Source organism: Aristolochia californica, unplaced genomic scaffold (assembly GCF_029961685.1).
Source record: "Aristolochia californica isolate CCGP_79_NKW_82.1479 unplaced genomic scaffold, dmAriCali1.0.hap1 SCAF_4, whole genome shotgun sequence".
In the NCBI taxonomy this organism is placed as follows: Eukaryota; Viridiplantae; Streptophyta; class Magnoliopsida; order Piperales; family Aristolochiaceae; genus Aristolochia; species Aristolochia californica.
The window spans coordinates 24,548,761-24,573,580 of record NW_027182103.1 but is presented as its reverse complement, the minus strand read 5'-3'; the positions used below and the strand labels follow the sequence as shown (position 1 = coordinate 24,573,580).

Here is a 24,820-nt window from a genome sequence, read left to right as displayed (position 1 = left end):
CAAATAAAAGATATATATAAATAAGTCCTCAAACCAGGGAGAAGTGAGATATTTTCCTGATATCAACTCAAAAAGTGACACAAAACAATTGGCTTAAATTCGGATTGTCAATGTAATAGAATACCAACATGACCTTTGATTTTTCCAATGAGAATATTTCTTTAAATATAGATCATATTAATATGAAATTTTCTCATTATGAAATTAGACTTAAATAAATTTCATCCAAGTATAAGTTCTCTCCATAAAATATAATTATCAGAAGATAAATAATCTGATAGATTTTGGTCTCTGTCATCTGGCCGATCTAAGTATTGTTTCTCGTTTTTTTCCTGAATGACCATTGATACTTCCAAGAACAATATCTCCTTATAAAAAAATAATAACAAGAATTAGTTAAATAGGTAAGAAACTAGACTTAAGTATATTTCTTTTGATTTATAATTCTTCATATAAAATCTCTTTATTGATAGCATAAAATACCTCAGAAGTTGAGGTTTTTTGCTACCACTTGAACCTCTTTTTCAATCTGACCTTTGCTGCTTCAAATATCAATTTCTCTTTGTAGATAACTCAGATAAAAAATTGTTTGAATAGGTAAATTAATAGAATTACATATATTTATTTTGATATATATTTCTCCATTTAAAGTCTAGTTCTTGATAGCAAAAAATACCTCAGAATCTTAAGATTGCTGCTACTGCTCGAACCTTTTTGCAATTTGACCTTCGCTCATTAAAATATCAATATCTCTATGTAGATAACTCTGATTGGAACAAATCATTTTGCTTTGGAAAGTAGACTCAAATATATTTCCGTCAATATATAATCTGTAATATGAAAAAAATATGTATGGAGGAAAAACAATGCAAAGAAAACTATAAGTATAGGGACTGAAAAAAATAACTACGAACCTAGACTTAGGGTTCAGGGTTTAGAGAAAAGGATCACATTACCTCCATGAGTTGACCAAGTCAAATCACAGAACTTGCTCTAATACCATGTTGAATTTATGAAAAAGTGAAATACTTCATTAACTTCAATAACTTGTTGTAATCAGAGTACATGAACCTCTATTTATAATAGAGGAAGATAGTATAGTCCAATTACAATAAAACTACATTTATCCCAATTACACCCAAACTCTAATACTTAAAGATAAGTCCTAACATAATTAAATAACTCAATATAGATAAAAGACAAATATAACTCAAACTAAAACTCTTCTTTGACATGACCAAAATATAAGATACTTTTGTGAGTCCTTGATCTTCCAACTGATGTGATAAGGATGTGAGCTCATGGTATTCATTATGGGTCCTATTTCTTATGGGCTTGGGCTCATCTTGTGAGCCTTCCTTAGTCGTGTGGGCTTGAACTTATCTTCCAATAGAATTAGAGCATCTAATTCCTAACATTGCGGGCTTGTATGGATCCTCCTCTTGTGTTCATTGTTTCACATGGAGGAGAGTTGTGGTCAAAGGAAGGTAAGTTGGGGAAATGGGTGAAGTGTTTATGGGACATAGATTGTATAGCATGAGGGTGGTCAAGAGCTAGGAAGTGGGATATAGTGTCTGGCATAAGAAGGTAAGGGTGTGGTTGGAGTGGTCATGTAATGGGGAGGATGATGAAAGGTAGAAGATTTGTGATGAAGGGGAATATTTCAAAGAGAATGGGTAACAAGGATTGGTGGTAGAACGGAAGATAACTTACCAAAAATAGGTTTGGTTGAAGCTTAATGATCTATAGCTTGTTGAGGAGGGGAAGAAGGTCTTCCAATTCTCTCATCTAAAAAGTAATGATACATGATGGTCAATTTTTGTATTTTTCAAAATTGAGATTTCATCACTCGAGTTTTCATGGTTGGACTCTTGGGCTGCAACCACCCTTGTAATTGGAGCTCCATTCTTCATGTATTAACAACGTTGATGAAGGAAAGGTCCTACTCTCATACCTTTTTTTTATAGAAACTTCTTCAAGTTCCTAACTTTTCAGCTTTTAATAAGGGAACTAGGGTTGGAAGTCTTGGAAGGTTGGAATTTGTGTATGAATGGAGTGTTTTGATGCAGGAGGCTTGATTGGATGATGAAGGGGAAAATGAGAGTAGGCTAGGGGCTCTTGAGGGGCAAAAGGGACCACATGGGGATTTTGGAAGAAGGAAGCAAGAAAGTGTTAGGGTCCAGAGTCATGGATCGCGTATCACGGCGAGGGACGTATGGATCCAGTGCTGTGAGGGAGTGGGCCCACAGATCTGGACTGGATCTGGACATCAACAGTGTCAGAGAGAGGGCCCACAGATCTGGGCTGAGCTGGATCTGGACAGCACAGTATCTGAGAGAGAGAAGGCCCACAGATCAGTCGCTTGCTGCCGTCGCTTAATGAAACGTGAAATTTTGTTATCACCGTAGCTCGTCGATATGGACAGGGCAGCTCGCTGGAGGTTGGCCGGATCGGATGGCTACCTTCCTGCCGTCACTGGGAAACGGGAACTCCACCTTGGTCGTGCTCGCTGGCCGGACAGCAAGGGGCCGCCAGTGGCTCAATGTCTCAACGGAGCCCTGCTGTTCTGGTGGAAATCCGACAGCACTCCTCTGCTGTCGTCGTGCTCAGGGACCTTCTCAACACACAACTACACTTCTGCCTGCTGTAGGAAGCTACCTACCGGCTTTTCTCCGACCACCTCAGCAGCAGCTCCCCGAGATGTCGCTTCGTCTTCCCGAGCCTGGTTTCTGCCATGAAACACCACGAACAGCAGCAACTAAAACCAGAGAAGCTTCGGCTTCTGTTCAGTGCTTAGATCGATAGGAAACCTTATGATTTAACACAATGAGATAGGATTATGGGGGGATAACTAGAGCTCAAGGGGAACTCCCGACCCTGAGCACTAGAAGGAGACCTCAGATCCTGTTTGGAGATAAAATGAGTCTTGACGATTCATTTCCATTTCTGCCTTACAAATAGTTCACGCGAACATGAATTAGTGCGAAAATTACAAAAATACCTCTGAAGCATATTTAAACCACAATAGCATAAAAACATAAATGTAATTAAAAGTTGCAGTACCCACGGTGCCGCACCTGGCTCGCTATCAAATTCATAACATCACTCTCCCCCTTGAGAAAGAGTGATCCCCAAGCTTAATAAATAGAGCATTAAGTCCGGTAATTGTAGGGCTAGAGTGGAAACAAAAGCCTGCATGAGGGTCATGAAGGATTTCGTGGCTGCATCCGCCCAAATGAAGGCGTGGCGTTGGAGAAGATTGATAAATGGACTGGTCAGTGGACTGTAATTCTGTATAAATTTTTGATAATAGCCCGATAGCCCCAAAAATCCTCGTAAAGCCAAAATGGTGTGTTGTGGAGGCCAGGTGGTGATTACTGCAAGTTGTGATGGGTCCACTGTGATGCCTTCTGCTGAATTGATGTTGTCAAGAGAGATGGATAGGGGGCCCGGCGGTAGCATAACTGCCCCTTAACAGTACTGGGTGGCCTTCCAATACAAAACTCATTGTTAACGCTGAGAAGTCCCACAAAATAGGGCCTAAAGTTTGCAACCATTTAACCCTGAGCACCATATCAAATTCGGAGAGAGGGATGACAAAAAATGTAGTGGTAAAGGAAGTGTTACAAATGGAAAAGTGTACCTCTTGGCTGACCCCATAGCTCGGAACCTTCTCACCATTGGCGACTGAAACTGTGGCAATGGGGTGACGTTGGATCCCAACTCGGGGGTGTTTCACAGCGGTCATGCTGAGGATGTTATGTGTGCTGCCTGAGTCCACTAATCCCACTAGTTCCTAGTCAATAACCTTGGCTCTGACTTGCATGGTGTTGGCCGACTTCTGTCCGGTAATGGCATGTAAGGAAATTTCTGGTTCGACCTCCTCTAGAGTATCTGTTGGTGGTTCTTCTTCCTCAGTTTATGCTTCCAATTCCAACCAAAAAAATCGTTTATATTGGTGGCCCACTCAGTAAAGTTCGTCACAATGATAGCAGAGGTTCTTTGGTCGTTTGTAAGCCGTTTCCAACCCTGCTAGTTTTCTGATATATGGGGGTGGGGGTTGCTGCTTTTAGGGGATGCTGTCACAGGATGTCCAAGCATATATTTGGGTGGTGGCACTAGTGGCCCTGTCACCGGAGGCTAATAAGTCCTCCCCTCTTGCCACCCTGGGGCACTAATACTCCCCCTAGCCAGCCCTTCCTCTTATGCTGAATCTGGTGTTTTGCTTCCATTGACCGAGCTAAATTCATTGCTCGTCCCTAATCAGTAGGTGCATGGAGTTCCACCTCTATGAAACAGAAAAACCGAAAACAATAATAGGGACTCAAAGAATGATTTTCCAATGATGTATTCTTCTCCAAGATGGAGGAAATTTATAATACATTACATGTTGATTTTAGGATCAATTTAGATCCTAAAATCAAGGAATAAAATTACAGGATTAAGGAAACAATCCATTTCCTACAATCACATTAATCAATTTACAACTAGCTCATTATAGACTTGCAAACACTCCCCCTCAAGTTGGTGCATAGATATCGGTCATGCCCAACTTGCCAATTATACCATGAAATGCCTTCCCTGATACTACCTTCGTGAGCTTATCAGCTAGCTGACTCTCAGATTGAATGAAGCGGAATTGTATGATCTTTGCATCGAAGTTCTCCTTGATTAAATGACGATCAACTTCAATATGTTTAGTGCGATCATGTTGAACCGGATTCTGTGCAATTGCGATGGCTGCCTTGTTATCACAGTGAAGAATCATCAATTTGGCATATTCAATCCCTAAGTCCCTCAGTGTATTCTTTATCCATAACAACTCGCATACACCATGAGCTATGCCTCGAAATTCAGCTTCAACACTTGATCTTGATACTACCTTCTGTTTTTTGCTTTTCGAAGTGACCAGATTCCCTTCCACAAAAGTAAAGTAACCCGACGTGGATCTTTTGGTTTTCTGATCACCTGCCCAATCATAATTTGTATATCCTTCAATATTAAAGATACCATTTTTTTAGAATAACAAACCTTTTCCTGGAGCATTCTTTAAGTATCTCAAGATCCGATAGACTGCTTCTATATGTTCTTCACTTGGTGCATGCATGAACTGACTCACAACGCTTACTGCATATGCTACATCGGACCTCATGTGTGATAGGTAGATTAATCTTCCAACTAATCGCTGATAACCCCCTTTGTCTGCTAGGATTTGATTTGGAAGAATTTCGAGTTTATGATGCGTTTCCATGGGCGTCTCTATTTGTTTACTGTCAAGTATTCCTGTTTCGGCTAGAAGATCCAACACATATTTTCGCTGTGAAAGGAAAACTCCATGTTTTGATCTTGCAACCTCAATTCCCAAAAACTATTTAAGTTGTCTGAGATCCTTCATTTCGAATTTAGTGGCTAAATACTCCTGTAAAGCTTGCATTTCACCTGGGTCATCTCCTGTCACGACCATATCATCAACATATACAATTAAAGTTGTTACCTTTCCTTCTTTGTGTTTTATAAACAAAGTATGATCTGAGTTACTTTGTTTATAACCAAACTCCTTCATTGTAGCTGAGAATCTCCCAAACTATGCCCTAGGTGAATGTTTCAGCCCATACAATGACTTCTTCGATTTACAAACGTCACCTTGACACAAAGAACTACTTTTTACACTGGGTGGTAGGCTCCATGTAGACTTCTTCTTCTAAGTCTCCATTGAGGAAGGCATTTTTAACGTCAAATTGTTGTAGGGGCTAGTCTCAATTTGCTACTATAGATATAAGAATGTGAATTGTATTTATCTTAGCTACTGGTGCAAAAGTATCCTGATAGTCTATCCCATACCTTTGCGTATATCCCTTTGCAACTAGTTGAGCTTTATATCTGTCAATACTTCCATTCTGTTTGAGTTTCAATGTGAACACCCATCGACATGCAATTTTTTTTACTCTAGGTTGGGGAACAAGTTCCCAAGTTGCATTTTTTTGTAGAGCCTCCATCTCTTCGTTCATCGCCTTTTTTCATTTTGGATCAGCTAATACATCCTGCACATTAACTAGGAATATAAACCTATGCATACGATTTAGTCAACCTATGGGAGGACACATAGTTATTGATTGAGTATTTGGTCTTGGCTTCAAGATCAGGTTCATAGAGTTTTTTTGGAACTCCCTTATTCAATCTTTGTGGATATCTAGGGGGTATATTTTCTGTAGGAAGACATGTTTCATTAGACTCATCAAACACATGATTCTTATTTACCTAAGGAGGAACATTCCGGGTTGATTCTTCAGTTGTTGGTGCAGACGGGGGGCAACTCTGGGGGTTCTTCAAGAGAAATTACTGAATCACAGTCTTGTTGCACATCATGACACTTGAAAAATTTATGCAGTGCTTGTAACTCAATAAACTCAATACCTCCGTTATTTTCATGTGGAACATTCTCTTCACTTGAACTCTCCCCCTGTAGAGATGTTCAAGAAACTCCCCCTGAATAATAAAGTACTGATTCATGGAAGGAGACATCTAGAGTCACATGGAGCTTGTTGGTGTGTGGATCATAACACCGATATCCTTTTTGAAATTCAGAGTAGCCAACAAATACACATCGCTTGGCACATGGATCAAATTTATTTCGAAAGATCTTTGGGATATGAACATATGCGGTACACCCAAAAATTCGGGGTTCAAGGTTCGAAAGATGGGGAATTGAAATCAGGGATTGCAGCTTGCATAGAGGAGTTTGAAAATCTAGTACTCTAGAAGGTGTTCGATTGATGAGGTAGGCAGTAGATTTGACAGCTTCGCCCCAATAAAATCGAGGCATGTTCATGCCAAAGAGAGAGGCATGCACTACTTCCAAAATTTGTCTATTCTTTCTTTCTGCCAATCCATTTTGTTGGGGAGTATAGGTGCAAGAAGTCTGATAAGGAACTCCATGATTGGTCAGAAAATTTTTGAGTTAAGCATTAACAAACTCAGTACCATTGTGAGATTACAAAACACAAATTTGCTTTTGGTATTGAGTATGTATCATTGTATGGAATTTCTAAAATGCTAGACACGCATCACTCTTTTGTATAAGCAAAGATACCCAAGTCATTTTAGTGCATTCATCAATAAATTTCACAAAGTAACGAGCTCTAGAAATAGAGGGAACCTTAGCTGGACCCCAAATATCGGAATGAATAACCTCAAAAGGTTCAAAACTTTTATTCAAATTCAGTAAATAAGCAATACGGTGGCTCTTAGCCAATTCACATGTGTCACAATGAAAATGCACATCATTCAAACCTGAAAAAATTTGAGGTCTCAATTTCTTAAGATAACCAAAGGAAAGGTGGCCTAATCGTCGGTGCCATAACCATACAGTTGTTTGAGCATTATCTTCACTGCCAGCTTGATTTGTCTGACTGATTTTCGATCCCCCGTTCTCTGTCAACTCCAAATAGTAGAGTTTGCCCCGTCTAACACCATAACCAAGAATCTTCCGGGTTAGAATGTCCTGAAAGACACAAAATGAGGGCCAAAAAGTTACAGTACAAGCAAGAGTGAAAGTAATTTGGCTAATAGGCAAAAGATTATATTCAAGAGAGGGAACCACAAGGACAGTGTCTAATGTAAGATTATTGGATAATATAACCGATCCTTCCCCAGTAATAGGAGAGGTACTACCATTGGCTATTGAAATAACAGATTGTGGAGAAGGTAGGATGGATTGTAACTGACTGGGATCCCTTGTCATGTGATCGGATGCACTTGTATCAATAATCCAAGGTCTATTCTTAGAATGTACAGAGAATACTGATGGATTATCGAGAATACCTGAATGGCCAACATTTGTCGTAGGTAGCTCCTGATTACCTTCCATGGATGTCACCATAGCTTTCCCAACAATCTTTTTACGGGGTTTTTTTGAGAAATCCCACCACTCTGGATAGCCAATAATCTCATAACATCGTTGTTGTGAATGTACTTTTTCTCCGCAGTAAATATATACACGGTTGTTACCTTTTCCAGAGGATTGAGGGTTCCGACTGCTTGATGATCCTTGTCAGTTTTGGTTGACCAACATCGCCGAGTTCTCTGATACTAGATGATAGCTCCCCATTGTCTGTCTCTATTGATATTTGTGTCTAACATATATATATGTACTTTCCAAGTTTGGGGTCTTTTAGCAAAATTTCTCCACGAACTTGATCAAACTCGGAGTCAAGCCCACTGAGGAAAATATGAACCCGAAGCCTAGCCATTACAGAGTGCAACTGGATTAGCCCTTCTACTGTTCCTTCCTAAGATATAGTCCTATGATCAATCTCCTGGAAAATAGCAAGCAGTTCATTGTAGTACGTGGATAACGGTCTACCATTTTGTTTGGTAGAAAAATATCTCTGGTTCAGCTCAAATATACAAGTTTCATCTATCATAGAACGTTTTTTATACTGCTTCCCATATCTCCTTGGCAGTGGAGAGGCGAATAAATCGCTACATTAGCAATGGACTCATAGAGTCAATAAGCCAACTTTTAACTCTTTGATTTTCAGTAATCCATGCTCCAAGATGGACATCACCAGATGTTGGTTTTTTTGTTTCGCTGGTGAGGTATCTAGCTTTGTTGCGTGCGCCAATTCACATCTCCATGAGTTGGGACCATAATGAATAATTGGTCTCATCGAGGATGATTCCAGTTGGAAATGTAGAATTGTCTTGGTGGACTATAATCTGTGGTGATGGGATAAGTTCGGTGGATGTGCCTGTAGTGGTGGTCATCGATCTGAAAATTTGGTCTGGTCTTGTCTAATCCGGTCCGGTTTGGTTCAGTCTGGTCCAGCTCGGTTCGATCTGGTCCGGTTCGGTGCGATCTGGTCAGGTTCAATTCTAGTCCGGTCCAGTGTTGGTCCGGTCCGGTTATAGTCCGGTGCTGGTCCGGTTCAATTTTAGTCCGATTCGGTTGACCCACCTATTTGGGTCGGTTAAGTCGGCAGAAAAAATAAAGGAACAGTAGTTCCTAAGTTTCAAAAAAAAAAAACAAATCACCTTTCTTCTTCGGCAGCGGCAACGGAGCTTCGGCTTCCTTTGACAACGGGGTGGTGGTGCCGTTGTCGGCGCTCGTCAGCAATCGTCGGTACTCGTCGGCGACGTGGTTTTGCCTACAGGACCATCGTCGCAGAACTTTGTTCTCTGTCTGCAAGTCGGCTTCCCTCGGTGACAGCGATGATCAGCGGCAATAACAAGCAGGGGGTAAGGTCATCGGCGGTCATCTTCAGGATCACTGGAATACGAAGTTGCAGAAAAAATAGAGTTCTGCAACTCCACGATGATTTGAATCTGCTGTTTTGTTTCCATTGTCCGAGCTAAATTCATCGGTCGCCCTAATCAGTAGGCGCATGGAGTTCCACCTCCAGTTCCAAGGAATTAGTAAGCCCTGCTGTAAACAAATTTACATGTTGGTCTCGTTGAACTAGGTGGTGTGATCGCACTAATTTTTCTTGAAATTGAGTCTGGTATGTTTCCACTTATTCGGTTTGTCGTAACAAGACCTAGTCCCCCAAAGGGTTGTTGTAAGCTGGCAGTCTGAACCGTATCGTGCATAGCTCTTTAAACTCTTCCCAATCAATGACCAAGCGGTCCAATTCCACTTGATGGAACCAGAGTTGAGCTTCATCCATCAAGTGGAAGACAGCTAAACTCACCCTGTCCATGTCAGATGTGCCTTGGTGGGCAAAAAAATTTCGCATTTGTGTAGCCAAATTAAGGGGTTGACTGATCCGGTGTAGGTGGTAAAATCAATTTTTGTGTACCTAGGTACGAACCCTCTACCATGTGCCAGATGGCCATTGCGCCCAAAATATTGCTCTCCCCCTCTGCTATAAGAGTGTTCTTCCATTCTTCGTGTAGTGTCAAGGGTCAGTTTAATCCCGCCACAATCTCAGAAACTCTGCTATTGATTTGTTCCATCATCTTTGCCATTCGAGCTTAATTTTCTGTTTGCAGTTCTTTGTCAAGGTTTCTTAGCTCTTCACTATGAGACGATCCCCCATGTTACCTTGATTTGATACCAAGATGTTAGGGTCCCGAGTCATGGATCGCATAACTCAGCGAGGGACGGATGGATCCAGATGGAGTGGACCCACAGATCTGAACTGGTGTGGCCCACAGATCTGGACTGGATCTGGACAGCAACATTGCTAGAGAGAGAGACGGCCCACAGATCTGGGCTGAGCTGGATCTGGACAGCATAGTGTCTGAGAGAGAGAGGCCCCACAGATCTGGACTGGTCTGGCCCACAGATCTTGACAGGATCTGGACAGCAACAGTGTCTGAGAGAGGGCCCACAGATCTGGGGAGGTAGGGACAGCCGCTTGCTGCTGTTGCTTAATGAAACAATAAACTTTGTTATCACCGTAGCTCGTCGATATGGACGGGGCAGATCTCTGGATGTTGGCCTGATCGGATGGCTACCTCCCTGCCATCACCGGGAAAAGGGAACTCCACCATGGTCGTGCTCGGTGGCCGGACAGCAAGGGGCCGCCGGTGGCTCAACGTCTGAACAGAGCCCTGCTGTTCTGGCGGAAATCCGACAGCACTCCTCTGCGGTCGTCGTGCTCGGGGACCTTCTCAACACACAAGTACACTTCTGCCCTGTTGTAGGAAGCAACCTACCGGCTTTTCTCCGATCACCTCAGCAGCAGCTCCCCGAGTGTCGCTTCGTCTTCCCGAGCCTGGATTCTGCCGTGAAACACCACGAACAACAGCAGCTAAAACCAGAGAAGCTTCGGCTGCTGTTCAGTGCTTAGATCTGTAGGAAACCTTATGATTTAAGACAATGAGATAGGATTATGAGGGGATAACTAGAGCTCAAGGGGAACTCCCGATCCTGAGCTCTAGAAGGAGACCTCAGATCCTGTTTGGAGATAAAATGAGTCTTGACGATTCATTTCCATTTTGCCTCACACATAGTTCACGCCAACACGAGTTTAGGGTGAAAATTATAAAAAGGGAATTTCACTTAAATACCCATCTAAATAAAATATTTTTAAAAATACAGAACGTCATCAAAATATTTCTAAAACTACCTAACTTTGACCGGTCAAATGCCTATGTGTACAGTCAAAAGCGACACATAAGCTTTGACTGCTTATGTGTTGCCACATCATCTGTGTAGTAAACTAGATCAACACGTCGTCTGCCACGTCATTATTTTACCATGTCATATGACACGTCATTAAATACAAATTAATTTTTTTAAAAAATTTTAAAAATCAGATACATATTTTATTACCTAATATCTATGGACATTTATCTTTGGGAAAAGTAATAAATGTTATGTCTCGAAGCCTAAAAATTATTTTAGAGTTTAAAAATATAATTTATTCGTATAATTTTTATCATATTATTTACAAAATAACAAATTATTAAAAATATATATTAGTTAATTAAAAATCTTATAACACCTTTTATTATCAATTAAAAATATTTATTAACTGAAAAAATATAAAATATTTACTTGTGTTTAAAAAATAAATGTACCAGTACACTTTTTATTACCTTATATTTAGAATAATAAGTTATAAAAAATCTTACTCTTACCATTTTAACACCTTTTTATTATCGATTTAAATTTTATTTTAATAAAAAAATTTGAAAATTTTAGTTTTGAGTTTAAAAATCAAATTTATTAATACGTTTTTTTAAATTTATTATTACCTTATATTTAAACTAATTAAAAATAAAATAAATATATAATTAATTTAAAATTTTTACTCTTACTAATTTAACATATTTTATTATAGATTTAAAATATTTTTTAATTTTTTAATTGAGCGGGGGGCGTCGAGGGCGAAGTCTGAGGCCGAGTAGTGGGGAGCGGCGGCAGCAGGCACTACGAGAGGGGAGAGGAGAGGAGAGGAGAGGAGAGGAGAGGAGAGGGGAGAGGGGGGGAGAGGAGAGGAGAGGAGAGGAGAGGAGGTCGAGGCTGAGCGACGACAGCAAGAGGAAAGAGGGCGAGGCCGAGGGCAAGCGGCGGTGAGAGGACGAGAGGAGAGGGGGAAAGAGGAGAGGAGAGGAGGTCGAGGCCAAGCGACGACAGTGAGAGGAGAGACGGCAAGGCCAGAGGAGGCCGAGGCAAAGCGGCGGAGAGAGGGCGAGAGGAGAGGGGGTGAGAGGAGAGAAGAGGGGGCGAGAGGAGAGGAGAGGAGGTCGAGCGGCGGCGAGAGGGCGAGAGGAGAGGGGGCGAGAGGAGAGGAGAGGAGAGGAGAACGATGAGAGGGGACACATAAGGCATTTAAAATAACTTATTTTGAAAAACAATGCGGTGGAATACAGGGAGGATTATTTAATGATGTGTCAGCTTACGTGGTAGATGACATGGTAAAATAATGACGTGGCAGACGACGTGTCGATCTATGTTTACTACACAGATGACATGGCGACACATAAGCAGTCAAAGCTTATGTGTCGCTTTTGACTCCACACATAGGCAATTGACCGGTCAAAGTTGGGTAGTTTTAGAAATATTTTGATGACGTCGGTATTTTTAAAAATATTTTATTTTAAATGGGTATTTAAGTGAAATTCCCTTATAAAAATGCGCCTGAGGTATATTTAAACTGAAATAGCATAAAAACATAAATATAATTAAAAGATGCAGTACCCATTGACTGACCCACGGTGCCATTGAGTTACCCGGCTCGTTATCGAGTTCATAACAGAAGGCTTCTAGGAAAGGGGGAGAGAGGGACAAAGGAAGAGGGACAAAGTAAAGAAGGAGAGAAAGGGAGAGAGAAGAGTGAGGACAAATTTTTGGGGAGAGAGAGGAGAGCAAGAGATTTGGGCATAGGCTTGATTGATTTTTCCTTCAACCAAGACCCCTATTTATACTCTTTTCATTACATTTTTAGGAGAAACTTATCAATAAATTAGGCTCCCTAATCAAATCAATCAAGGAAATATTACAAAATTAAATGAGAGAATCTTGAAAATTTCTATGTAAATTACAATTTTGTCTAGAGAGATTCTTCAAGAGAGGCTGCTATCAGATGATAATTAAGAAGATCCTCATTGAGTCTTTAGAGTGTTGGTGTCGTCAAGTTTGAAGATGCCATTGAAAGCTTGGTCATGTTAAAGGAGGCATTGGTGAAGGTGAGGAACTTGCTGAAGTTTGGATGCGAGGGAAGAAAAAATTTCAGACGAATTTGCCTACTTCTTAGAGGGCACTAAACATTAGGGTGCTATAAAATATGTGATTTTTTTGTGGCCACTTCACCATAAAAAGCTTCACAATAAACAAGGCAAAGGAAATGTTGTCACTATAGACTTAAGGGCACATGAACTATCAGGAATTGGGAAACAGCCATCCCATAGATGATCTTCTTACATGGAAATTAGAAAAGACTTTTCTGGAGAAAAACCATGCTGTAAGCAATGGACATAATGTTGTTGTCAATGTATACATGAGAAGGTCATATGAAAAAGGTGGAAGGCCATGCAATTATGTAATCAATAGTTTAACTTAGTACTCTTTCATCAGGAGCAGGTACATGTTATGGTCCCTAGCCATGGATCGAGTAACTCGGCATGGGATTTGTGAATCTAGCACTGTCATAGAGTTGCTGCTCTCAGTAAGGAGGAAAAGAAGGCTCTTTTCTTTGGTGTTCTCGGTAAGACTGAAAAGGAGTCTCCTTTCTTTGTTTTTCATGGTAAGGGTTGAGAACCCTTGCTGCTCGCAGACAGTAAGGGGTTGAACCCTTGGTTGCTCACTTCTAAGAGGCTGAGGACCCTCTTGGCCAGGTACTGATGTTCACGTATGATGGATTAGGTGTTCCTAATCCTACCTTGTTCATGTATAGGCTAAAGCACCTCTTTAGAGGTTACTCTCGGGTTGGGGATTGGGGAAACCCCTAACCTTGCTTGGAATGAAGGAGGGAAGGCCCCTGTTGCTGCTGTGGATGAAGGGCAGCCTCTAAGTGAACTTGGAAACAACTCGAAAACAGCAACAATCCTTTCCCAAATCAATGCAAACAGAATTCAAAAAGGAAGAGAATAAACCCAAATAAAGAGAGAAACTATACCTGGAGCTCGTCAAGGAGACCTCCAAAACCCTAGAGCTCCTCAAGGAGAACTCCAAATCCTATTTAATCTAATTCAATGCTTGATCTTCTTCTATTTCTCTACCCTCTAAATAGGGTTTAACGTCATTAGAGTTTTAGGGCTTAAATTGATAATTTTGCCCATGCGACCTGGATCCTTACATACTTAATGAAAAAAATATACTTAAAACAATATAAATTATGAAATTTAAAAGTAATTAACTCAGTGAGTCATTACCGCTTCCTTTGGGTGACTCGATGAGCTATTGAGTCTTCAACATCTGCACCCCCCCACCCCCCCCCCCCCCCCCCCCCCCCCCCCCCCCCCCCCCCTGCCTCCTCCTTGGAGAAAGAGCTTGTCCTCAAGCTCATAAGTTGGGTAGACCAGTTTGAAGTTGGCAAGTTGTTCCCATGTAGCAGCCTCTTGTCCGGTGTCCTTCCATTGTACTAGAATCTCCCACTGGTTATTAATACGATTGGCACACAATACTGTAGCTGGAGTAAGAATAACCCATCCATTGTCCACCGAAGAAAGGGACGGGATCAACGAAGGAGGTAGACCCTTAAAGGATTTAAGTAAGGAGACATGGAACACATCATGGAGTTTAGCCGTTGTGGGAAGTTGCAATTGATAGGCGACTGGCCCGATGCATGGAATAATAGTGAAAGTGGTAAGGATGGTATGGGCCCGCTAGTGAGTTTTGGTGGTAAGGATGGAGTCATAGGACATAGTCACCTTCTTTGTATGTGATATCTTGTTGTCCCTCGTCGTAGAAGTCCTTCATACGAACTTGTGATTTGAGGAGGCGATCCGAAATATTTTGTAGAACCTGGTCTAGTTCAATGAGTGTTTGATCAATAGAGTCCACGCGAGTGGAGCCCAGAGTATATGAGAGAAGCAAAGGAGGATCTCTGCCATAGAGAATGCTGAAGGGAGTAGACTATAAAGCGGTGTGGAAGGAAGTGTTGTAACAATATTCCACCCACGGTAGCCATTGAACCCGATTTTTAGGACGATCACCACTAGACATCGGAAATACATTTCCACAGTGCGGTTAACTACCTCTGTTTGGCTGTCTGTTTGAGGATGATAGGATGATGAGAACTTCAACTTGGTGTCGCATAGATGAAACAATTCACGACAAAAAGTGCTAGTAAAGACATCATTAGGATCACTGACAATCAATTCGGGAATACCATGTAAATGAACAATATGCATGAGAAATATCTGTGCCACTCTAGATGTTGTATATGGGTGTGCCATGGGGATAAAGTGAGCATACATGGAGAACCGATCCACATCCACAAATAAAATTGACTTGCCCAAAGATTGTGGAAGACCTTCGACGAAGTCCATAGAAATATCGGCCTACACCTGTGTAGGAAGTGCCAAAGGCTGTAGAAGACCCGTGGAACTTAAGTGTTCGGCCTTGTTACATTGACACACCAGACAAGATCATACATATGCTACAATGGAGGTCTTCATAGCCTGCCAATAGAAATCCGCTCGAATGTGATGCAATGTTTTCTGGATGCCTTCATGAGTGTTGTCATGGTATGCAGAGATGATGGCTGAAACAAAAATTTGTAATAAATAAGAGAATCCTGAATGGTCCATCTAGAGTCCATGGTCCCCTCTATAAATTTCTTGTGCATATCGAGAAGAACCGAATTGCTGGCATTTTCCTCCTTGACCAAGTCTAAAAGAATAAAACGAGGTTGGTTGATAGCATATAGAAGCGGCAGAGTCTCCAAACGTCGTGATAAGGCATTGGCTGCCTTGTTTAACTTGTTTGCACGGTATTCCATAGTAAAGTCGAATCCCATCAATTTACAAATCCATTGTTGTTGAGGAGAAGTCATGAGTCACTGCTCCAGCAAATATTTAAGGTTGTAATGATCAGTACGAATAAGAAATGCGCAACCCCATAAGGACGGGCACCAATGTTGGATAGCTTTGGCCGACCCGATTAACTCGTGTTCATATACTGGCAATTTGTGTGTCGTACTGCCAGCTATCAGCTGAAATATGCAATAGGGTGAAAGTGCTACTGTAGAACGGCCCAATGCCCCCACCTGATGCGTCACACTCAACCTCAAATAAATCTTCAAAATTGGGAAGTTGCAAAACTGGTGCAGATGCAAGAGCTAATTTGAGATCTAAGAAGGACTGTGTGGCTTGATCATTCCAAATAAAGGAATTTTTCATGAGGAGATTTGTCAATGGTGCTGTTATCGGTCCATAGTTTATGATAAATTTCCTATAATATTCTGCCAATCCCAAAAACCCTCTAAAAGCAGAGGTATTCATAGGTTGCGGCCAATCGGCAATAAATTAAATTTTCTCCGAATCAACTGTGACCCCATCATGGGAAATAATATGGCCGAGATAGCCACATGTGATGTCACAAATGAGCATTTCTATTTCTTTATATATAATTGATGGGCATGTAACAATTGAAATACCAATCTTAAATGCTCTAAATGTTGATGCCCGAACTGGCTGTAAATGAGTATGTCATCAAAGAAAACAAGTACAAATTTGCAAAGATAGTTGCAGAATACCTCATTAACGCCTAGAATGTGGATGGGGCGTTGGATAACCCAAATGGCATGACCACAAATTCAAAGTGGCCGTGATGAGTGTGAAAGGACATTTTCTCGATGTCGTCTAGATGCATACGAACCTGATGATATCCAAAGCGCAAGTCCAATTAGGTGAATATATATGACCCATGCAATTCATCTAAAAGCTCCTCCACCATAAGAATAGGGAACTTATCTTTCACATTTTGGGCATTCAAATCCCAATAATCGACACAAAATCGCCATGTACCATCATGTTTCTTAACGAGGAGGACTAGTGACAAAAATGGTGAACGACTGCTACAAATAAGGCCTTGTTGTAGCATGGTTTGGCATTGTCTTTAAATTTCATCTTTTTGTAGGTATGGGTACCGATAAGGTCAAACGATCACCATTTTTGAGCCCTATTTTAAACATATCCAATGGTCACAATGCCTCAAGGGAGGCACCCTAGAGGGCTCTTGTAACAAGTCCGAGAACTCATCCAGGAGATGTTCTATATTATTGTCCGAATTGTCCTGTGTGTGAATCGTATGAATGTGATGTGGCTTGTCCACGTGACTGCCCTATAATAGTACTTGTTGTCCGCCCGTTTCAAAACTCATAGTAAAATCCCATAAAATAGGGCCTAATTTGTGCAGCCATTTAATACCCAATACCATATCATACCCAGATAGAAGTATGACAAAAAAAATTGAATGAAAGAAAGTCGTACCGATTGAGAATTTTACTTTTTTACTGATGTCGTAGCTAGGAACTTTTTCTCCGTTGGCAACCGAAATTGTTGTTGTTGAGTGTGGAAGTATTTTTAGTTGAAGGTGTTGGGCAGCGGTCCAATGGAAAAAATTATGTGTACTTCCCGAATCCAGAAGGTTGACAAGGTTTTGGTCCATCACCCGAGTGCGGACTTGCATAGTTTTGGTGGATTTCTGTCCTATAATGGCATGCAAAGAGATTTCTGGTGGATCCTCCTCAGTAGAATCATCAAGCTGTTGTGGTTTTGTGATTTCATCAACCTCTAACCATAACAAACATTTATATTGATGGCCTGCCCTGTATGTTTCATCACAGTTGTAACATAAGTTCTTTGCCCTGCGCTTAGCCATCTCCACACTCGTTAATTTTTTAATATACTGGGCGGGCAGGTTGCTAGGCCTTGTATCTACTACAGGAGTAATACTGGGATGATTTCTGACCTGTTGCCCTGCTGGAGAAGCTATCTGAGGGTTAGTGTTTCACCTCCCTTGCCAGTTATTGGAAGGGTTCCGGTCCCTTTGCCAAGCTGGTCTCTTGTTTTGAACTTTTTGTCGAAGTTCCAATGCACGAGCTAGATTCATTGCTCGAGCTAAGTCAGCAGGTGCGTGGAGCTCCACCTCTAACCTTAATGACTCAGTAAGGCCTGGTGTAAATAAATTGACTTGCTGGTATACGCGAACCATCTGAATGGCTCATGCCAATTTTTCTTGGAATTGTTTTTGATATAGCTCCACTGGGCTAGTTTGTTGTAATAGCACTAGATCCCCCCCAAGGTGTTACTGTGGGCTGGAGGACGTAACCAGATAGTGCATAACTCCTTAAACTCTTCCCAATCCAGCACCAATATATTCAACTCTACTTCATGAAACCAGAGTTGTGCTTCATCAAACATGTGGAAGTCGGACAGTCCCACCTTATCAATTTCTAATGTTCTCTGATGGGTAAAAAACTTTTTGCAGCTATGCAACCAAATCAAGGGGTCATCTGACCCATTAAAAGTATGGAAGTCAAGTTTTGTATACCTTGGTACGGTGCCTCCTCCTTGGCTGAAATTTCCCATCTGGCTGGGAAAGGCAGTGTGCCCTATAAATTGGTCTCTCCCTGTGTTTAATGAGTTGTCCTCTCCTCTTTGCTCCGGGGTTGAATTTCTTCCCACTATAATATTTCTCAACATTCCAGACAGTCTATCAATCTGGAGATTAATATTTGGAATTTTTTGTAACTTCTCCATGATTATGGCAAACTTTCATTCATTCTCTACTTATTTTTCTTCCTGTGTCTGCTGCTCTCTGATCATCAACTCTTTTAACTCACCATTGTTGGGCTCCCCCGTGTTACCCTACTCTGATACCAAGTTTTTATGGTCCCTAGCCATAGATCGAGTAACTCGGTGTGGGATTTATGAATCCAGCATTGTAATAAAACTGTTGGTCTCGGTAAGGATGAAAAGGAGGCTCTTTTCTTTGGCTGTTCTCGATAAGACTGAAAAGAAGTTTCCTTTCTTTGTTTTTCTTAGTAAGGGTTGAGAACCCTTGCTGCCCGTGCTCACTACTGAGAGGGTAAGGACCCTCTTGGCCAGGTACTGATGTTCACGTATGAGGGATTAGGTGTTCCTAATCCTGCCTTGCTCGTGTATAGACTAAAGCACCTCTTTAGAGGTTGCTCTCGGGTTGGGGATTGGGAAAACCCCTACCCTTGCTCGGAATGAAGGGGGAATGCCCCTCTTGCTGTTGTTGATGAAGGGGAGGCTACAGCAGCTGAGTGAACTCAGAAACAGCAACAATCCTTTCCTCTTTGATTTGGTAAAATTAATGCCAACAGAATTTAAAAAGGAAGAGAATAAACCAAAATCTAGAGAGAAACTATACCTGGAGCTCGTCAAGGAGACCTCAAAAACCCTAGATCTCGTCAAGGAGAACTCCAAACCCTGTTTAACCTAATTCAATGCTTGTCCTTCTTCTATTTCTCTACCCTCTAAATAGGGTTATATGTCATTAAAGTTTTAGGGCTTAAATTGACAATTTTGCCCCTACGACCTGGATCCTTGCATACTTAATGAAAAAATATACTTAAACAATATAAAATATGAAATTTAAAATTAATTAACTCAATGAGTGATTGCCTCCTCTTTTGGGTGACTCAGTGAGCTATTGAGTCATCAACATTACAAAACCTTGTTTCTGGTACCATAAATGTGTTAAAATTTCCAGATATGAACCAAGGTGGAGACATCCATTTGTCAAAGTAAAAAGGCTTGCTATTAGATTTTTTGTATCAAACAGATTTATGTTTAAAACAACAATCTAGCCAATTGATGGGCCAACCAACTAGGGGTTTCATGGGTCAAACTGTTGGAAGTGGGTGTATAGTTTGGTTTTGGCCTCTCATGTGGTTTCAGATTTTTGAGAAGGGTGCAAATGCCTATTTGAATGAACAAACCTATTGTAACCAACTTGATTTATTCAATTGACAGCAATGATTTACGTTGCTCGATCTATTAATAGAGTTTTGACTCTAAACTATGGGACACCTAGGTCTTTTGGTAAACTTCATCTTATTTGAAGACTTTAGATGGAAAAAATAACTGGTCAATGGTGATTAAATAGAGTCAATGTTGCTAGCTTTTTCCCATCCTTGTATTTTCTTGAGTATATATTGATGTGTGTTAGAAAAAGGATGTATAGTCAATTTTTTTCCTAGTAAATAGGTCAATTTTTTTTCTATTTTAGCCATTTGATTTAGATTGAAAAGTAAATTTCATTTTTCCTCTTTTAATATTTTTTACATTTCTGATGTCTTCATGCTTGACATTCAGTTCTCTATGGATTATACAGTCTCATTTTTCAAGCTTGTCAAAGTATCATAATATGTAGTGCTCAGTGTGGTTTCTCTTTCTCTTTTTATTTTTTATTGTTTCTAAATAAGTTACTCTAGTTTTGCTTAAAGGATGTAAGTTGTTACAATGTGGGACCCACCATGAGGATGTGGGACACCAAGAAGAGTCCTCTCCCAAGCAAGCACGAGTTAAGGAATTAAAAATCACAAGCTGAATTGGGTTAGAAGACTTGAGGATCAAATGGGGCACACAAATATCTCACGAGCTAGCAAACTTATCAAGATGAGCTGGTAGATCGTGAGGGACCCACAAGGATAAGGCCATGAGCTTGCCTCCTCCCTTATATTTACGCGAATGAAGAAAGAGTTCTAGTTCAACTCATATTAGTCTTCTAGTAGATTGGTTTGAATAGACTTATTTTAGAGAGTTAGAATTGGAATGTAATTAGGATTGAAAGGCTAATTGTATAAGGACTTTACCTCTTCCTCTACTATAAATAGAGGTGTCGTAATTCGGTATTAATCAAGTTATACATCTCATTCTTGAGTTAATCTCTCTCTCTCTCTTTGCTTGGCACCACCTCTCTTTTCTATTTTATTTTTTCTTCTCTCTACTCTGGAGCTGTTCTTCCCTTTTCTTCTTTTTTTTATTTCTTCTTTATCTTGCTCGGAATTATGAAAAAGGGATCCTAAATTCAACATGGTATCAAAGCATTATATTTAGGATCCCTCGTCAAAGGAATGCTCTAAAGAAATGATGATCAACACCACTCAAAGAAGGCTCTTTTATGAAGGAAGAACACAAGCCGAGAGATAAGTGTTCAATTTTTTCATTTCATGTTACTCGTTTCTGAATTTAGAAGATGATTTAAGGATGAGTTTGTAAATTCTATCATCTTATTATATTATGGATATGCATGCCTCTCTATATAGAAGGAGCTATCAAAACAATTTTGTCGGTTTGGAAATTCTGTATACCGAGACCAGTCCATGATCAGATTGTTGGAATTTTTTTTCCATGGGATAAGAGTTCCCTGATATAGAAGATTGTTATTGAGTCTCTTATGAGTGGTATTAGAGAAGAAAATCAGAATAATAATTTAGCATCAATGCTAAAATTTCCCATACATCGAGTTGTTTGAAGTGTACTACTTGGTGTTATTATTAGATTTTTTGAAGAAGAAAAAGGGCCTATCATGGCTGAAGAAAATATGAATATCAAAGGTGATATACTGAGAATTACTACCATACCCTTATGTGGGGTATCCAATTTTATGAGTTGGTCCACATCGGTTCGGAGGTTCCTTATAACTAAAGACCTACTTGGTCACCTCACCACCCAAGGACCACCTATTGATGAAGATGATATTTTTTATAACAAATGGTTGAAAAATGATACTTTGGTGATTAGTTGGCTAATCAATAGCATGGAAGAACATGTCTCGAACAATGTTATTTATCTTGACACTGCTAAACAAATTTGGGAGACATGTGCTAAATTATACTCTTGCCCGGATACTCTTCTCCAAAAAATGTTGAATACTAAACAAGAAGAAAATATCCCTGAGTACTTGGCTTACTTTAGAGATTTTCTTCAAGAGTGGAAGTTATCTCAGCCTTCAACCATATATATTTCTATACAAGACAAACAGAAGGAAGCCTTAATTACTGCTATTTGTCTTGAAAATGTTAAACCCCAACTTGAGATTGCCAAGAGTCAACTTTTGAGTGCTTCTGCTGTCCCCAAGTTAGATGATGTATGCACAACACTACTTCGTATTCTAGACACTTCTTCCTCCACTACTGACGTATCATCTGCTATGTATTCCGATCATAGAGGATCATCATCTGACTGCGGCCGAGGCTGAGGTAGAGGTTATAGAGGAGGCAAAGGAAGAGGTGGAAGGATAGGTGCTGGCAGAGCAGAGGGGAAAGAATGTACTCATTGTAAAAAATTGGCCACACTATAGATCATTGCTATTACAGGGCATGCACATACTGTGGACAATATGGCCATTATAAAGAAATATGCTATAAAGCCAATGTATAGTCAGAATTAACAAGGGCTAATCAAGCCTTTATAAGTGATACAAAAGAAGAACAACCCACAAAATCAACAACACATAAATTTTTGATGAAGAGTATGAGCTAATTTAGAAAATGAAGACAATGCTGGGTTCATCTCCTAGTTCCTCCACAACTACTGCTGCCACTACCGCTTCAGGTATGCTATCTGCCTCATCTTCATCCTGGATAATTGACTCAGGAACCTCTGAGCATCTTACAGTTAACAAAAATTTATTACATTCTCTATTTTTGAGTCTTTCACAAAAGTTTGTTACCATAGCTGAATGTTCTCAAACCAAGTCCAAGGGAAAGGTTCCACTTCTGTCACACCATCACTTCTACTCACTGATATTCTTTTCGTTCCTACTTTCCCTTTGAATCTATTATCTGTTAGTCAACTGACAAAATATTTTAATTGCTCTATTACCTTCTCACCCACTTCATGTGTCTTTCAGGATCTTATAAAGAAGCAGGTGATTGATGGAGGCCACGAACAAGGGGGGCTTTACTACTTGGATATGTTGAAAATAAATATGGTTTCTACTACTGAAAATGAGACACGGTTATGGCACAATCGGTTGGGACATCCATATGCACAGTCTCTTCATTATATGTCTTCATATGAATGGGTTACAATACCTTAACATTCTTTCCCAAATCCATAGCCCAATCTCTTTCTTCTCCTTTGTTAACTGTCATTTAGCAAAGTAGTAAATTTTAGCTATGAAAAATTAATTGAATTTGTTTTCAGTTTCTATGTGAAGTTAGAAGAACAAAAGCGATGCCACCCTCATCAAGTGCATCTCTTTTACAAAATTTAGGAAAAAAACACAGTTTTCCCCTCCCCTTCTTTCTAATCTTATTGATAGGTTGATAGTTTTTAATAAATATTTTAATTTTAAAATTTTTTCTATATTATTCAAGGAGGCGATGTAATTTTTAAAATCCAACCTGCAAAGCATGCCTGCATCAATGGTAACCATGTGAATGAGTTCCACACCAACTCCCTTACATGATTCATGGGGACTAAAAACCTATACAACCTGCAAATTCAAACTAGAATATTCCAATTTGGTCCAATTTCCATTCTCTCTAGAAGTTAAATCTTAAAACCAACTTTCACATGCTCTTTGTTTGTCACTGATGTAATCGGTATTAATACTTAATAAGCATAGGGAAAATGCCATACAAAAGTAGCTTTTTGATTGACCATCTCTCCCATCTCATGCGGCATCAACTCATCTTTTTGCTTCCATAGATCCTCGTTTCCCAGGTGGAGCTGTCATCATCTCTGCCTCCAGGGGAAACAGGACCAAATCAGTGCTAGTACGATTGTTCAGCAATTTCTCTCTTTCACGTACTGTTGTATCACCATGAAGCTGCAGATTTGTCAGTTGTGTTGCCCTCGAGTAAGTCCCAACGTCCAGCCTGGCCAATGGTGTTGGTGCATCATAGCTTTGAGAATAGGATCTGAATGCTGGTTGGGGAAACCTGTCAGTCTGCAATGAAGACAGGTTTCTGACATCTCCAATTCTCAGATTACGTGGATGAATGGTTTGTGAGGATCCATATTGCCCGTCACTGACGGGGTAAGTAGAAAGACGGCTGCTTTTGTTCTGTAACCTATCGCTTCTTCCCTTTGAGTCTTCTTCATCGTTGCTTAAGTTTATGATCAGAGAGGCCTTGGGGAGTGGGTTCTGTCTTTCCCTGAATAACCCCCACAAATAGCACTTGCCGAAGATCCCTGAATGTCATTTAAATATTAGTGCAGAAACGGTAAGAACTGGGAGCTGGTAGTGATATCGCGTCTGCCAATGTAGAAAGAGTGCTTACTCCAGTAGCTCTGGGGCAGTTCAAGGGAAGTGAAAATGAGAAGCTCAGTGCGGCCAACTGATGCTCTCAACACCAATTCTCTGGACATAGTTTCATCGAGCAGGTCATTGTACAGATTCTCATCCCTAGCACGGAAAGTGGGAATCCCAGATTCAAGGAAAGAACTAGCAAAGAAATACTGTGTGCCCTTCAATGAACACAAGCAATGGAAGTACCTTTCAGTTTCTGGAAAGAAATACAGTGAAATGTTGTCATCAGTGGGGGGTGAGATTGCAAAGTTTCTTGGCCATGCGGCAGCTTTTGGTAGCTTTTCAAAGTGAAGAAATGGCTTTAGAGTAGTGGCCTCTTGAAGTATCCTCGGGCATGCTTTATCTGATAGATGTGCTGCAATTCTGCCATAGATATCGCCGCTTATTTTGAAACATCCCCTGCAGCGACGACGAATTACAACAAGATTACAGTTCATATACAAGATCTATATGCAGTATGTATAACAGGAAACCATAAGAAAAAAGTATAAACGAAAAATGTTTTATGGTTGTGTCAAGATCACAGTTCAAGTACAAGATCTATTTCTTGAAGAGAGATTTTGGGTGAACAATTGGAGATTGCACTGGTTGGGCACAACGGAACCGTGAATCCTTTCATGATTACTATGA

General features: G+C 40.4%; 1 long non-coding RNA gene across 1 annotated transcript; it reads right to left on the bottom strand.

The window, feature by feature from the left end:
• Window positions 1-24,010: 24,010 nt before the first annotated feature.
• On the bottom strand, window positions 24,011-24,518 carry LOC137962203 (uncharacterized). Its single transcript, XR_011115113.1, has 3 exons — window positions 24,377-24,518; window positions 24,162-24,286; window positions 24,011-24,072 (listed from the first exon to the last, which is right to left on the bottom strand). It is a non-coding gene; the product is annotated as an uncharacterized lncRNA (long non-coding RNA).
• Between the last annotated feature and the right edge of the window lie 302 nt (window positions 24,519-24,820).